This window comes from Benincasa hispida, chromosome 11, assembly GCF_027475165.1.
Source record: "Benincasa hispida cultivar pf3 chromosome 11, pf3_genome.v1.1, whole genome shotgun sequence".
NCBI classification, from domain to species: domain Eukaryota; kingdom Viridiplantae; phylum Streptophyta; class Magnoliopsida; order Cucurbitales; family Cucurbitaceae; genus Benincasa; species Benincasa hispida.
This window is the reverse complement of record NC_143488.1, coordinates 88,356,215-88,372,070: the sequence shown is the minus strand read 5'-3', so window position 1 is coordinate 88,372,070 and position 15,856 is coordinate 88,356,215.

Genomic DNA, 15,856 nt, shown 5'->3' with positions numbered 1-15,856 from the left:
ACACAAATTCATCTTTATATATTTAAATCATATTTAAATATATAAGTTCTTCTATTCCGTTTAATTCTCAAATTAAACACGTAACTATATCTCATATAATTACTAATTCCCTTAATTCTAATTTGAACGTTTCAAATTAACTTATCACGCTATTCTAGAGTTAATCTATTACAAGCTAGTAAAGGGACCTCGCAGACCTACAGATCATGGATACCAACAATCCGAGATTAATTGGCTAAACTCATTAGACCAGATAAATCCTCATTCGTTAACTAATGGGTCACTATACTAAAGTCCATAGTTTCATTCCCCTCACCGCAGATATATTATGTTCACATGATTTAATCATAATCATAATCATAATAATGGCTAGGTCAAATATCTGTTTTACCCCCGAGATTACGTCTTAATTCTCAAATCCCTATTGATCCTCTAATGAACAATTGGTTTGTGATCCAATCACTAAACCAAACTCTCTTAGCCCAATTAGAGGGTGTGGCTCCTTGTTCAAGACTTGGATTTAGTACTTGAGAGAACAACCTTTCTTCTATCCCTAAATCAGGTAGGCATGAACTCCATCTTGCACCCTATGTCCCCAAGTATCTATCCAGTTTTACCCCTGAAAATGAGAGTCTTATTGAGTCGACGCTGTTGAGCCAACCCTTACCTATACAAATCTTAGGGCAATCTCGAATAAACAGGAGTTCATAGTTAGCTTAAGATTAAGATCGAGTTACCTAGATCATCTAGGTGAAATAGTCAGTCTTATACAGTAAATAGCGTTATAAAGTAAGAGTGACTTATTTCTTGGTCCTTATCTTATGCAAAATCATTGTATAGGACGCCTCCACTCTTCATGACATAACATGTACGAATTAGGATCACATCGTCTGTAGCACTTTACAACTCTTTGTAACAACTACAGAGTAGGCTGCAAATGGTATTACTAGAATAAGGTACCCAATCTTATTCATGTACTACAGATCATTTTGACTATTTACTCGAACTTGATCCACTCTTATGTATCCACATAAAGTTCAAGTACTCATACAATAGTTATGGGTTTTAGTTTATTGGATTTAGACTTTCATACAATTTATGAAATCAATAATAAGTATATTGATTATAGAAAATGTTTATCATTTTACAAACTTCAAGTTTTAGTACATAAAACCCAACACCTTCGATGACCCTTCACAAATTGCTCGTAAGTACAACTGGACCAAAATACTGTTTTGCCCCTGTAGTTACATCTAACTTCTTAAGTATTAGTGATTCCTCTAATGAATAATAAGTCATAGTCCCACTATGACCAAGTCCCTCTCGGGACAGGAGAGGGTGTAGCCACTATGTTCAAGACCCGAAATCAGTCCTTAAAGGAGTAATTTATCTACTTGCCCCTGCATTGGGGAAGGAGTGAATTCTGTCTTGTATAGCTGAGTTCCTTGCTCCCCAGTTAGACGAATCCCCAAAATGGTAGGCTAGCTAAGTTGACAATCTGGCCACTCTCATCCATACAAATCAAATGACCGCCTTCATGAGTAGGAGTTCACAACTCACTCAGGATTCAGGTCATGTCACCTATGGTCATCCTAGTGAAATGTAAGTCTCTATTATTAATGACGTAATATAAAGAGACTAATCATTTCATCCGATCTTATACAAACTCTTTGTATAGGATACCCTCGCTCGCATGTCTTCACATGAATGATCAGGATCAGATCATTTGTAGCACTTTACATCACTTATAACCCCTACAAAGCGAGTCGTATCCATAGTGTCACCAGGATAAGGTACCCAGCCTTATCCATCTACTACAGACCATTTAGGTTATTATTTAAACAAGATCCACTTGTATGTCTCTACATACTTGTTTAAATTACATGAAATAACCTCGGATCTTAGTTTATTGGATTTAGTATATACTTATAAAATAACACTTATTTTATTAACAACAATATGTTTATATAGAGTTTACAAAACTACGAGATTACAAGGAGATTTAGGACACCATTTCCAATATAAGCTATATAACAAATTTTCCAAATAAGGACTTACAAAGGTATTGTATTATGTTTTGCATTGGAAAATGAGATTAGTGATGCTACAAGAAACTTTATCACAAGGCGCATATATTTAGGTACGAGATTGAAGTTACCTTGTAGTTAAGGAGAAACTATAGTCTTATTGAATGTTACTATATGTTATGGTTTAATGTTTCGAAAGGAATTTTCGGAAGGATTAATAGGTACGAGTATTGAAGTTGGATGGACTAAGTAAGATATTGCATTCTGGTTCTTCATGAAACATGCATAAAGGAAAAAAAAAATTGCTAATTGGAGTACAAGTAATAATATGAAGAACTCTGTATAAGATAAAGGTAAAATGAATCTGTTAAGAGCAGCCAAGATGGTTAAAAATAAAGTTGAGTTAAAATTAATGGGTAGTAAGTTGTTGGATTGAATTATTGTTCTTAAGGTACTTGGGTTTCATCTATGTCTTTGTTTCATTGGAAAGAAAAAAAAACTCAAGTTTAATGCATTTACCCAAGAGGAAGGATATGTATTTGGAGTTAAAAGCAATATCAACTTGTAAAGAATACCTCGCTAAAGGTTGAATTTAAGAATTTGATTGTAGAGTGAAAGGGTACAAATAATCACATGTTTTGGTATAGATATATTTTGTTGGGAGCATGGAAAAGAGCATATTGGATTTGCTGGCCTTACCAAAGATAAGAATGAGGAAAATAGAGGTATATGGGAAATGTTTTATTGTTTTGAGAAGCTATGGGAAATTAATGTTTTGAATTTAAGGACATAAGTTTGGTTTGACCTTTTAATATAGGAATTTGGTGTTGCGAGCAATTAGAATTGATATAAGTAATCTTGTTACAACTTAGGACTTTGTTATTATGTGTTGGGAGAAGAAATTGCATAAAGTGTTGGTTGTGAAGCTCAACTTTAGCGTGAGAATTTTTTCCAAAATAAAAGGTTAAGGAGGGATAATCTAAAGGGAAGTTTTTAGTAGCAGGAAGGTAAATTGTTGAAGGCGTTATCAAGGATTAAGTGATTGTAACTTTGGGCACAACCTTTGACTAGAAACTAGTGAGCAATCAATTTAAGTGAAAAGTGGAAGTTATCAAGGGTAGAGTATACAAGAAGTGGTGCTAACATTTAAATAAAATATGTAAGTCTTTTCGGATGATCAGTAGCACGAGAGATGAACTCGAGAATGGGGCTCGAGTTGATAGAAAGAAGTTGTTATAGATGGGATGAAGTAGCTCAGGTCATAGAAACATGAACTATTTAGCGAAGTTCTTTTTATGCACTATTGTTTTGTCTTTAAGCACATTAATTTTGTTTGTCAAGAAGGGAGATGAAATCCATGCATTTATCGATCTTTAAAAGTTTAATATGGTAGTGTAGCCAGGTTGCAAGGGAACGCTGGGCTGTTAGTTGTCAATTTAGATTCCGAATTCTGGACTTAAAGCACCATATATAATATATTTCTTCTAGCATGGATGACAAGTTGATCGACTTTATGGGGATAGATATTCTCGAGATAGATTTATGAATCAGGAAGATTTCGATCTTAGAAACTATCTTTAAGGATTTGATATTGTTATTATGGCGTTATAGTGATGTATTTTAGATGGACTCATGCTCCATAGTATCTGGATTTCAGGAATCTTATTATGAAATAGATTTCTAGGCTCATTCATAGCAGGTTCTAAACAATGAGATACGATTGTCTTAGGACGAAATGGTAACAGAAGGAATGTCTCGATTAAGTTTTACAGCTCTTGACAGTAGAAAGCCTTATGTCGAGATTTAATGATTATAAAACTTAATTGAACAAGTTGTTTCCTAGACATATAGCTACTAAGAAGGGCATCATAATTGATGCCCTAAAGTAGAAGCAATTTCTAGTTGATCAGGATTACTCTGCTATGTAAATTGGGTTCATGATGTATACGAGTAGTTGCTTTACTGCACGTATGAGAATTTCTCTGTACCAGCACAACTAGTTCAAATGCATGTTTTAATAAATAAGATCTCTTAAGCTCATGGAGTTTCATAGAATGATCGCATTGAAATATTGTTGATTTTCAATATCTTAAGTTTCCTAGTTTAATATAAAAAATGTCGTCACACTTCGAAGGGTATTAGTGTTAGTTATGTTAGTTAGAGACTCTCATTTCACATCCACTTTTTGGAAGTGTATGTCAAACGGTGACCCCTGTTTCACATGCATTGTTGGAGGTGTCTCCTGAAGGCATTGAGCACCCAGTTAGAGTTCAGTACAACTTCTTACATGCATTTCGATGGACAAACAAGGTATTTGAACCAAACTTTAAAGGATATGTTACATGCTTGCGTGATAGAGGTTTTGAGGGGGTTGGAACTCCTATTTTCTTCTCCTAGATGTTGCTTATAATAACAGTTATCAAGCTACAATTAACATGATGCATTTTGAAGTTCTATATAGAAAGAATTACAAGACTCATGTTTATAAGAGGAAGTTGGAGAATGAAAGTTGTTAGGACCTGAGTTAGTGCAGGCTACAAAAGTGGCAATGCGGAAGATTAGAGAAAGGATACAAACAACACAGAGCAGACAAAAAAGTTATGTCGATACTAAATGAAGGGACTTGGAGTTTACAGTTGGTGATAAAGTGCTCTTGATTGTGGTATCTAGGGAAGGTGTTCTAAGGTTTGGAAGGAAAGGGAAAGCTAAGTTCATGTTTCATTGGATCATTTGAGATCCTTGAACGAGTTAGCATGCTAGCCTATAAGTTTAGCTCTATCATTATTGCTCTCTTCCATTCACAATGTGTTCATGTCTCTGTGTTAGGAAAGTATATAGCAAATCCGTCTTATGTGGTAGACTACGTGCCCTTGCAATTGAATGAGAACCAGAGTTATGAGGAGAAACCCATTTTAATTCCTGTAAGGAAGTGAAAGCTTTGTGTAATCAGGAGAAAGCATGAATTTTTTTTTTTTGGCATAATCATCAATTTAAAGAAGCAACATGGGAACGATAGGATGAAATGAGAACATCCTTGAGCTCTTTTAGTTTATAACTTGCGAGGACGAAAGTTCTTAAGGAGGAAAAAATGTAACATCCCAAATTTTAGGTAAATTTAAGATGATTATCTTTAATATTTGGGTGAATTTCGAAATTTTAAGGCAAAATTGAATTAAGATAATTCAATTTTGAACTTTTTTTCTTTTGATAAAAGATTTTGAAAATTGGGATTTAAGTGAGTTTGGATTTAATTTAATTTGGAAGGTAGAAGGGAAAAGGAAATATGCATATACATTTTTGGAAAATTCAATTAGGGTTTGAATTTAAGAATTTTATTTATATATATACATATTAGGCTTTAAAAAAAGGTTTATTAATTAAACACACTCTTTCTCCCTCTTTAAAACCCAAAATCATATGCAAGAACACCCATTCCCTATCTTTGTTGTTTCTCTCTTATAAACTCAGTGCCATCAACCTTCAACACAGACACTCACCATATTTGTTGCTCGGCGTTGCGTAGCCCTCCAGCCATCTGTCGATTGAATAATTCAGTGCACTGCCGCCAAGATCGATTCTGGAAGGTGATTCGTCATGCATCCTAGAGCGGTCTATGCTGAAAATTGTAGGATCGTATCAGCAACAACGGAATCACAAGGATCATCTAAGCATTCAAATTCACTAATTTTGGAAAAATATTAAGCATGCTCTTGCAGAAAAACAAGTGAGTTTCAAAACATACCTCTTGTAGAACTTCTTCAAATCTCCTTCTTCAGTTGCTATCTTCTCCAAATCATGTTGTAGACCACCTCAAGATCTTCCCCACTATTCTTTTGGTGCTTTAGATTGAGTTGTGAGATTCAAAACAAACTTAAATCAAGGTATGAAGAAGAAATGCTCACTGTAGAAATCTAGTTGAAGAACTTTTTCTTCAAAACGAATTTTCTCTCAAATTCTCTACAGATTACATGCCCGATTTTCACTCCAATCTCTTTATTATATTGCAGATCAACATGCAAAGGAGAGCCTTTCATGAGTTGCAGCTCATGCTTGGAGAAGACAAGGCAAGGTTGAATGCATTTTGTGTGAGCTACTTGAAAATATGGATAATGGAAAATCAACATTTTCCATTTTAGTGTTTTATTTTTTAATTTTTAAATTTTATCTCAAAAATCAAAATTTTATTTTAAAAATGAAAAGTTTAATTAATTTCATAAATTAATTATTAAATAAAACTTAATTAATTTAATATCAAATATTAAATTAATTTTAACACATATCCATCTTTATATATTTAAATCATATTTAAATATATAAATTCTCCTATTCCGTTTAATTCTTAAATTAAACATGTAATTATATCTTATATAATTACTAATTTCCTTAATTTTAATTTGAACGTTTTAAACTAACTTATCACTCTATTCTAGAGCTAGTCCGTTACGAGCTAGTAGGGAGACCTCGTGGACCTACAGATAATGGGCTCCAACAATCCGAGATTAATTGACTAAACTCATTAGACCAAATTAATCTACATTCGTTAACTAATCGGTCACTCCACTAAGCCCATAGTTGCACTCCCCTCACTGTAGATATATTATGTACACATGATTTAACCATAATCAGAAAGTTGACCCTTCACAGGTTGTTCATAATAATGGCTGGGTCAAATATCTATTTTACCCCTGAGATTACATCTTATTCCTCAAGTCCCTATTGATCTTCTAGTGCACAAATGGTTTGTGATCCAATCACTAAACCAAACTTTCTCAGCCCAGTGAGAGGGTGGGGCCCCTTGTTCAAGACCTGGATTCAGTACTTGAGAGAACAACCTTTCTTCTATCCCTAAATCGGGTAGGCGTGAACTCCATCTTGCACCCTATGTCCCCAGCTGTCTATCCAGTCTTACCCCTAAAATGGGAGTCCCGAATAAACAGGAGTTTATAGTTAGCTCAGGATTAAGATCGAGTTACCTAGGTCATCTAGGTGAATAGTCAGCTTTATACAGTAAATAACGTTATAAAGTAAGAGTGCCTTATTTCTTGGTCCTGATCTTATGCAAACTCATTGCATAGGACGTTCCCACTCCTCATGTCATAACATGTATGAATTAGGATCACATCGTATGTAGAACTTTACAACTCTTTGTAACTACAGAGTAGGCCACATCTAATGGTGTTACTAGAATAAGGTACCCAACCTTATTCATGTACCATAGATCATTTTGACTATTTACTTGAACTTGATCCACTCTTATGTCTCCACATAAAGTTCAAGTACTCATACAATAGTCATGGGTCTTAGTTTATTGGATTTAGACTTTCATACAATTTATGAAATCAATAATAAGTATATTGATTATAGAAGATGTTTATTATTTTACAAACTGCGAGTTTTTAGAACATAAAATCCAACAGGAATCTCCACCAGTTGCAAATCATCGCCCGGTCGCTTGAGTTTTTCTACCGTCAAGGTCACGTCGCCAAACTCCTCCACTGTCTTTGCCGCGACTAGCACTGAAGTTTTCCCAAATTCTTGTTTTTCAAGATTAGCATGTCTCCACTGGGCTAATCTTGTGTGATTTTTGATATCTCATTAAGATTTGTCTTAAGTTGCTGAATACTCATTAAATTATTGGTCCGAAAGTTGTTTACCCATGATGCTTAGATTGTAGATTTGAGATTTGGAAGAGTTTTAAATTCGATAGCGGATTGTCCAACAAGCTTAAAGGTTATTTTTGGTGAGTATCAGATTTTGGGAAGTCTTTAGAATTTGGTTAATGTTGCTATAATTTGATTTTGAACCCCCTATCTATGGCTTGTGTTAGGTGGAAATTTGTTTGCGAAGCTTGGAAGGATTTTGGATCAAGCAACATTTGGGTAAATTTATTTGGAGATGTTAAGAGTGAATTTTATATTTGGTTTAATCTTTAATTGTCTAAAGCTAATCTCAAGTTGCATTTAGGGGTTGATTTAAGATCTTATTATTTAAGATAGAAATGATTTTGGTTTTGGCTTGGATTAATATTTGAGTTTAAATTGGAGGATTGGAGATGAATTTGAATCGAACCACACGTTGGGTAAGAACTATTTGAAATTGTTTGGATTTATTTTTGGCATTATTTGGATAATTTGGTTTGGAATTAGGCCTTTAATATTAATTTTCAAATTTGGATCATATTTAGGCTTAAATGGGATTCAAGTTTTTGCAAAGGTTTAAAAGTTAATGGGATGGACTTAATATTGAGGTAAGTTACCTCTACCGGTTCGCCCTCGAACCCAAGTATGTGTTATGTATTGGTTCCTATGGTGGTTTGAAATATTATGACATGTTTATTGGTCACTTGAAATTATGGAAGCTTATGTTTATGTCATGGAATTTCGATATTATGTATTGTTGTAGTGTTTGACTGATGGATGAATTGTGAGACTGTTCTAAAACCTAAGCATGATTTAAGACTTTGATCGTATGCTTATGCCTATGTGAAACTAATAGTAACTGTTAACATTTTTATCGGGCTATACACATCGCATGTTGTGAGCCTTTCGAGTTCACACCTTATGCCTATGTATGGTGCTCCCCTTGGGATCACCATTTATGCTTATGATTGTGCCCTCAGGGTCACTACTTATGAAAGTATGCCTTCGGGTTCATTCCTTATGCTTATGCCTATGCCTATATCTACGATGCGTTTTTTGTACTTGAGTCCCGATAGGAAGACTAATATTTCAACCAGTGGGCCCAATAATGGGTCACTTATTGGGTATATTTATATACTCACTATTTTCTCTTCAAATTTTTTAAGTAAAGGTAAAGATAAATCGACGAATGGCAAAAGTGATCTGTGACCCAACCATTGAGACATAATTTTCGCTTTCGCACTTATGTTTTGTTTGATAGGTTCTAATTAGAAGTCTAGCAGTCTAGCATTTTCAAACTCTTGGTTATTTCATTTATTCATTTGCTGATTCATTGTCTGCTCAATTTATTTTAAATGTGAGTCAGAAATATCCCAAACAGATTTTTCAGGATTTTATTATTGGAGCTTTATCCAATGAAATAAAAAATTGTATTTCTTTTATTTAATTTTTGTTCGAGAAATTCATTGTCAAAGCTACGCATGCATTTAGTAGCGTCCTAAAAGTATAATAGAAAATTGGATCGTTATAGTCAATAAATGACTTATATGAAAGGAGGTTAACAAGTTCTTTCTAAAATTAATAGTAAAATTAGATGAGACATGAATTTCCATTACTTAAGTATATTTATTGTCTCTATAACATAAAAGTGAATGCAAATTGACCAAATGTTATTCTTTTACTGAAAAAAAATGATGCTAATTTTTCTTTTTTAATTATGTGAATGTGTTGTTCTTGTTCTATTTCTCATCTTAACACGTCAAATGATCAATATAGTTATGGACAACATGATTTATACTTAATAGTTTAAAATTATAAAAAGCATTTCACAAAATGATAATTGTATTAATTACCAAAGTTTTGGCTAATAAATAAAATTTTAGTAATTGCAAAGAAAATAGCAAATAAAGATTAGAAATTTAAATAAAATTGGAAGTTTCAACCTGTTTTTTTATGACATTTATTTAATGTAAGCAAGTTATAACCAAAAAGCTTGACCAAATTAAAGCTAATTTGAAAGTTTAACCGCATGATTTAATTAATAGCATATTGGTACAAAATAGATTTAATTTAATCTGCCTGCAGCCTATTGAAGGTGACATTGATTTGATAACACATTAATTGTACAAATTGGCCCAAGTTAGGTACGTCAACAAACATGACCAAATTTGACATTTGCACCAAATGAACAATTACAATATATATATATATATATATATATAATATTCATCTATCTATCTTTTAATTATTCAAATCTTAAATCTCGAAGGTAAGAAAAAGGAGGAATGGAAAATTTGAGATTTAATAATTCTCATGGGAGAAATCAATCTGAACATAGTTCAGATAATTAAGATATATATATATCTTCACTCGATAAATTGAAAAGAAAAATTCAACAATAAATTTTGAACAAAATACACGTGAAGAAGGATTAATGGATTTTATATAATATTTATAAAATATGAGAAAAAGTAGAAAACACAAGGGTTACTACACAATTGGCCTATTTCAAACCAAATTTTACATAAATGCCCATTTTCTTTAAAAATATCAACTTCGGCCCTGACTAAATCATTGAACCAAAACTATTCTAGAATCTAATTTACTTATTTGCTCATTAGGTATTAGGTATTAGGTTTTATTATTATTATTATTATTATTATTATTATAATTGTCGTAAACTCTAAAATTAGAAAAAGTCACCTTCAAAATGCTAGGCCATTATTTTCATTCTCATTTCTCATTTTGATGTCAAAAGAAAAAGAAAGAAAAAGAAACTTCTCTCACTATAACCATTTTCCAACAAGCAGCCGAAAAACAAGTTTAAATTATCAATGTCGATGAAAATATTGAAATCTTAATTTTATGAATTTTTTGATGAATAAATTGATAATATGTCGATGGTGATAGTTATTTGTGAAAAAATTATAAAAATAAAAAAATCCAAAAGAAAAATTAAATTAGTAAATAAATATCTTTGAGTTTTCAAATAAGTTAACATGTTTATTGTTTCTATGATATCTAAATTAGTGATGGTTTGTATTGACGTCAAATTCATGGAAGCATGGAAATATTGGGATGTGGATGTAAATTTAATACCATGGGAGGAAGTTCGTCATTCACTCCTCCCTCATTTTCATCTCCGAAAATTTAGTTTGTCCAAGAAAAGAATGAAATAGGGTTTTTCATTTTTTTTTCTTTTTAACTTTATTTTTCGCAGATTTTAATATTTGATATGTTTTATATATTCGTTTCATCCAATAAGGAGAATTAAATATTTAAATTTGATTCAAATAAAATTATTAATATATTAAGTACTTAATTAGAATGAAATTCAATTAAGAAAATATATATCAGGAGAATTAAAATATTTGAATTTAATTATTCAAATAATTTAATATATTTATCTTAAAATAAGATATTAAAACATAAATATATAATTAGAAGAATTTGATAATTAAGATAATTGAGTAAGGATTCAATTACATAAAAAAAGTATTGTTATTTTAATATTTTATATTAGAATTATTTTTTAATTAATTAAAATTTTTCTCGATCGTAAATAGAACCGTAGGGTTTTTGTCATATGATCAAGGCAGATCAACGAACCGCACAGATTCCTCTTTGAAAAATTCTCAAAATTCAGAAAGAAATGTTATCTGACAAATCTACTCATTTCTCTTATTTTTCAAGGAGACTCCCCCAAACTATTGGTCATTGTCAGAGTCGTAACAAGGAAAGGACTCATGGCATTGGAGTGCAAGGAGATGATACTTGCCAACATGTGTTCTCCATAAGGTATGTAAAAACTTGGCCCTTTGTTATCTTCGTTTAATTCTAAATAATATCAAAATAAATGATCTAATGCTTTTGTTACAGGGTGAATCGTTGATTCCTTTCAAATATAATATAAATAATAAACTCGTTTTAATAAGTGCATAATATAAATTTAGTATATATACTAGTTAATTTTTTTTTTTGAATTTTTGTTTTCATAATTTTTTTATTAATATTCATCCACATAGACTTGATACTTCTATTGAAATTTTCGTAAATTGAGATTTCGATATTTTCATCAACATTCACATTTTAGATCTTGATTTCAACAACTAATCTTCTTGTTGGTAAAATATATATAAATAAAATAAAACTAAAAAAAAAAATTAGACTTGTCAAAATCAAGAAATACAAACTTAATCTATAGTTCATAGTACATTAGCATTATATGGAATCCAAGTTCAAATTGGCCCTATGCATAAATGACAATTTAATTTCAATATGATTTCTATGGTGGGGTAAGTAATTACTATATCCTTAGTCTTTTATAAAAATAGAGTAACATATTTAGACTTCTAGTTCTAATTAAACTAGAAACTAGAGAAAGTGAAATTAGAAATTAGAGAGATTAAGGAGAGACCAAAAAAAACAAGGAAAATTCTCAAGATTAAAACTCTAAGCAATAGTGCCTTTCCATCTCCAATAATTCAATGGTACTTCTTGGCATAATGTAGAAAGTTAAGTTGGTACTATAAGAGGGATTGGATGTGGTTATGTTACAATCTAATGTTGGTATGTTTTTAGAAGGTTTCACTTTTAATTCTATGTCTAATTAAAAACATAAATATCTATAATAAAAATGATTTGAAGTTTAGAGAGTAAATAGATTCAAATTTAATAGTTTAAAGTCTTTGAATACACTTTTTAAAGTTTAGTAGATAGTTATACGCAAACTTAAAAGGGAAAAAACAGACTAAACTTTTATATATATGAAGTTTGAGTTGAACCTCGAGGTTGATAGTAGATCTTTCTGATCAGTTGAGTTATGCTCATGTTAAAACTAAACTTGTAGTTTAATTATTGGGTATTTATTTGGATTTGATTTTTCTATGCTTTTTGAACAGTAGATTTTTAGGTAATTAGCCCAATTTGTATTTTTGTTTTTTTTTTAACCGGTCTTTGACTTTAAAATGGGAATTTGTAATGGGTGGCAAATCCAAAATATAGAATTAGGGGGTCCCTTCAACATATGAAAATTTGTAGATAATACCACATTTAAAGTATATCGGTTGCATATTTTTTCTATTAATTTGTATTTTTTTTTATTTTTTCTCTGTAGCAATATGAGTTATTACTTACTTTAATTTTTTTTATCTACTATATTTTTGTCCATTTTGTAGTTTTTTTTTTCATTTTTAAATGATGTTGTTTCTTTAGATTTAACCTAATTGAGTTATACTCATTTTGACAATTTGGACGTATTTGGAATAACTAGAGAAAAAAGTGCTTTAAAAAAATCATTAAAAAAAAAAATCATTTTTGTGAATTTTTTTAAACACTTAAATAACTAGTTATTTTCAATCGTATATTAATAGTATATCAAGTGTATCAAGTGTATCAAGTGTATTGAGTGTATCAGACATATATTAGTAGTGTAGTGTATCAAGTGTATATCAAAAGTGTATCAATTGTATCAAGGGTGTTAAGTGTATCAAGCGTATCACGTTAGCTTGCTTTTTGCTATTTTTGCAAAAATAATAAATCTAGATAATGGACCTAAATTTTTAACTTATTTGGTCAAATATGTCAAAAACCCTATATTCATAATATAAACTTGATACTATTTAAGTCATGCTCAATTTGGCAATTCGAATTAGGTTTACTATTTAGATTTTTAACCTTAAGTGGAATTAAAGAAAGTTCAAAGTGATATAATTTTAGTGATTAAAACCCTAAAGAGAGGTAGATATAAAAGATATTTAATTATTCATAATAGCTCGGCATTAAATGGAAGTTTAGTTGTCACCATATGTTAAATCGTACATTTATTTCCATTTGGCCTTCGATCCTAAATTACTATTTTAGCCTATTATCACTAAATTGATTATAATAATATTATAATATACAACTAGTAAGTCATAATAATATGTATTTGTCTATATTCGAGGCTCGGGGTGTTCAAAAACTTGATGACCCGAAAAAATCGATCAATCCAACTCAATCCTTGTTGTTTGGGTTGGGTTATCAACTCATTTGGATTGGGTTGGGTTCAAATAAATAAAAATTTTATGGATTGAGTTGATTTATGGGTTCACCTAATATAATCCAAACTAATCCGAACCAACCCGAATTTATTATTAACTTTAATATATATTTTTTTATTACTTATAACACAATTATTTAGACGTATATTGATTTTAATTTTATTTAATTCCAATACTCTTTGAATAATTTATGCTTCAACAACTCCGTTTGTTTGTACTTTAGAAAGAAAATTTTCACTATATAAATTGAAATTTAGTTGTTAATCTTAATTCAATATATGAAAATAATTAAATTAGATTCTTACATATTTACGTTTTGCTTATTTTTAAAACAAAATTTTAAATAAATGACCCGATTAACCCCAACCAACCCAACCCAAATATTTCATGATATGGTTGGGTTGGGTTGGGTTCATTTTTTAATAAGGATTATTTGGGTTGAAAAAATTTACAATCCGAACAATTGGGTTGACTTTCAACCTAACCCAACCCATGAACACCCGAGGCGCAGTTTGAGTTTAGTTTTTCTAGTATTTTCTTGAATGTTTTTTTTATAACTATACTAAAACCTAAATTTTTTTTTGTCAAATTTAAAAATTTTTCAATTTTTTTCTTATTACATTTTTATACTTTAATTTAAGAAATAAATTTTATTAATTTTTTTTATTACTCTACAAAAACTAAAAAAAATAAAATAAAATAAGAGATTAAAGTTAAATCCTTTTCAATTTGTATACTTTAACTTAAGAAAAAAAATTGAATACATTTCTTTTATATTCATCTTTTATAATTATAGTAAAACTACAAAGAAATAGGTTGAAACTTTTTCGGTTTTTTTTGCAATCAATTTAACGAAGTGGGTTATAATATATCGTTCTACCTAATTCAACATGGGCTAAACACCCTTTGCAATCCATTTAATGAATCTATAGATATAACATATGAAATCCTAAACTCTTATTATTTTTGTGTTTAGTCGAATAAAGTGTGAATAACCTATTACTATTAAACACTAAATTGAAAGTTCGTAACATATTAGACACTCTTTTTAAAGTTCAAAAATCAAATCAATACAAACATAAAAATTCAAAGACTAAACTTGTAATTTAGTTAGGATAGAATAAAAGTTTTGTGAAATCAATATTATTAAGTTGATAATGATTTCTTTTATAGTTTCTATAATTGAAACTTATGTTTCTTTCTTATCGGTTTTCTTACTACTGTTCTCTACTTTTCTTAAAGGAACATTTAAATTCTTATAATCAAATTTCAGAAACAAAAAGAAATTTTTTAAGAAAATAGAATCAAAGAAAGTTATAGGTAAAATTAGTGTCTATATAAACCTTAATTTTTGAAAACCAAAAACTAAAAATGAAATAGTCATCAAATGTTGCCTTAATAATTAATCAGTAGCTAATTAAGTTGTTGAGTTACTAATAAATCCGATATGGTGTTGGAATGCCTTGAATTTGTTGGCTGGCGCTTCGAACAACCAAGTATGAGGGTCATGCGCTATATAAATTCTCTAACCCTAGAGGCCTAGTTTGTGTATTCAAAAAACATTCTCTCTAATAATATTGTTTTTTGTCGATTTCGTAACACATAAAATTTCTTTTAAAATGTGGCGCGGATCATTAAACGATCAACCGAACCCTAATCTAGATGATAGAAGCTCATGATCAGTGATCACATATAGGACAACAAATGGGACTATAAGGTCCCATTCTAAAGCCTATTTAATAACCATTTTAACTTGATAACGATTTTGTTTTTAATTTTTAATTTTAAAATTATAGATCTTAATATTTATTTATTTTTAAATGTACATTTTTTTTAGGTATATAGACTTCTATTTTTCAATATATCGTTTTTTTCCAATGCAACTGCCCGTAAATTTAATAGAGCAACTTATTTACACTAAACACAAGTATAAACCTAATTCAATAAATCATGTACGTACAGTTATTTCAATTTGATATATATCTTAATATCTTTAACTAACTATATTAGTCTTTTAGTTCACGTAAAGTTAGAGATAAAGATGTTAAATTTAGGTGAGAAAATAAAAGTAAAATAGGAAATTACGTACTAAGATTCATATGCAAATAAATTTAGTACATCAACTTATTTATACTCAACGCAAATATAA